Source organism: Macaca nemestrina, chromosome 7, assembly GCF_043159975.1.
Source record: "Macaca nemestrina isolate mMacNem1 chromosome 7, mMacNem.hap1, whole genome shotgun sequence".
NCBI lineage: Eukaryota > Metazoa > Chordata > Mammalia > Primates > Cercopithecidae > Macaca > Macaca nemestrina.
In genome coordinates this window covers 167,017,083-167,018,958 of record NC_092131.1, presented here as the reverse complement: position 1 = coordinate 167,018,958, position 1,876 = coordinate 167,017,083, and the positions used below count along the sequence as shown (strand labels likewise).

The 1,876-nt window shown below is 44.2% G+C and overlaps 1 pseudogene; it reads right to left on the bottom strand.

The window, feature by feature from the left end:
- Window positions 1-587: 587 nt before the first annotated feature.
- On the bottom strand, window positions 588-1,460 carry LOC105492873 (NEDD8-conjugating enzyme UBE2F pseudogene; annotated as a pseudogene).
- Between the last annotated feature and the right edge of the window lie 416 nt (window positions 1,461-1,876).

Sequence of the window (1,876 nt, the reverse complement as noted above, 5' to 3'; positions counted from 1 at the left end):
ACAAGGATGGAGCAAGAAGGCAGCGGCGCTTGGACCACCTGCAGGCAAAGACATAGGGGAAACCCCACCTGGCCTCACAGCATGTGGGAGAGCAGAAGGGCAGAGATAACCGCTGGCAGAGGGAACATGTGGGAGGAATTAAGGGGAAATCAATAAAACAGAGATACAAAAAATAATGTGCTTTCCATGCCATGAAGGAAAGTCATGATGAAGGCCCAAGTTAACTCCCCAAATGCTTTCAGGGATCACAGAAATGACACTGTCAAATACAACATTAGTTTTCTGAAGCCTACAGGCTGAATTTTATTTATTTAAAGTTAACTCCCATTTAAAAAGATAGCATATTCTACATCAAAGGGAAAAAAACTTTTCCTAATGTATCCATTTCTCTTCTGAAGCACACGAGCTGTCGCTATATAATGCTTTGTGGCGTTTTCTCAGCTGTGCTTGCTTTTCTCTGTATCAGGAAATGCACAGTAAACAGGCTCAAGCCCGGGTCTGCTGCTTCTCAATGCCAAACTGGCAATCATTTGACTGTGTGTGTTTTTAAACGCATTGTTAGTTTTTTTTTTTTTTGAGTTCATTACAACTTCTTAAGAATTTCACCAACAGCCTATACAGTACAAGTTCAGAAAAGTAAACATGTTAAGGTAAGCATATAACTCTTCAGAAGCCCAAACACATTTTCTTGCCGTATTTATGTTGAAATTCTCCATCTACAATGAGCAGTCGTGAAGATGGTCTTCTTCAGGGCAACATGGTCACAGGACTGGGGCAATCCAGGGGACTGAGAGGGAGCATGAGGACAGGAGAGGGGGCTACCTCTTCCTGTTTCACGTTAGAGACAAACTGTAACACAGTCCATGGGCCTGCAATCGTCCCCTTTTATCATCTGGCATAACGCTGGATGTAGTCATCCACTTTATTCCGGAAGTCCTCCTTGTCCCGCAAATGATGTTCTGCAGCTTCAATATTCAGTGGATCATCAAAATTCAAAAGATCAGTAAACAAAGAGTTTAATCCCCAAATGACATCCTTTAATGTTCTTGTGGGAGCCCAGCCACTGCCATCCATTGAGTTCTCTCAGTAAACTCAGACATATTTCCCCTGTCTCTGTGATGCTGGGGTGCCAGATCTTGGTCAGGTATTTCACTTTGGGAGGCACCATGTTGTACGCATCGGGAACTTCAGTTTCAAACTGAAATTTTCCACCCATGTAGTAACCCTCATCTGGGGTTACTGTTAGCTGAAAACAATGAAGCTTATTTGGATCAGGAAAATGCACTTTACATGTACAAGGTAAATTAGCTTCAAGTTCTGCAATCTCTTTAACAAGCAATTTGTCACAGAAACCCTCCGAGTCGTGTCGGACGCTGTGGCTGCTGTCCGGGACCCTTTGAGACCATCGTCACCCTTCAGTTTGCTTGCTAGCATTAGCATTACTGCTGCCTTTACCCTGGGATCCCTGAGACAGGCGAGGCAGGTCCGGTGCCCAACACCATGCCCCGCCCGGGCGGCTGCTGTGAGACGTGGCCCTCACAGCCGCTGCACTGTTAGTTTTAACTAAGATTTATATATGTTCCATGAATGATGTTTCAAAGCGGGAGAGAAAAAGAGGATCAGGCATCGCTATGAAATCAGTTCTTGGTAAATTGTGTAAAAGTGAAAACCATAAGCTGTCAAGAGAATTGGACTGGGGTAGCTTTTGGGGAATGATTCAGGTTTCTGTGGTGACTATTTTGTTCTCCTTGGAAGTTCAGTTGGTGGTTTCCTGGGTCTGATAAAAATTTCACCGCCTGGTGAAGATAAGCACTAGCTGTCTACCAGCTTTCTGGATTTGGTTTCCTGGCTGTGAGAAGAAACTAAAATTACCGCC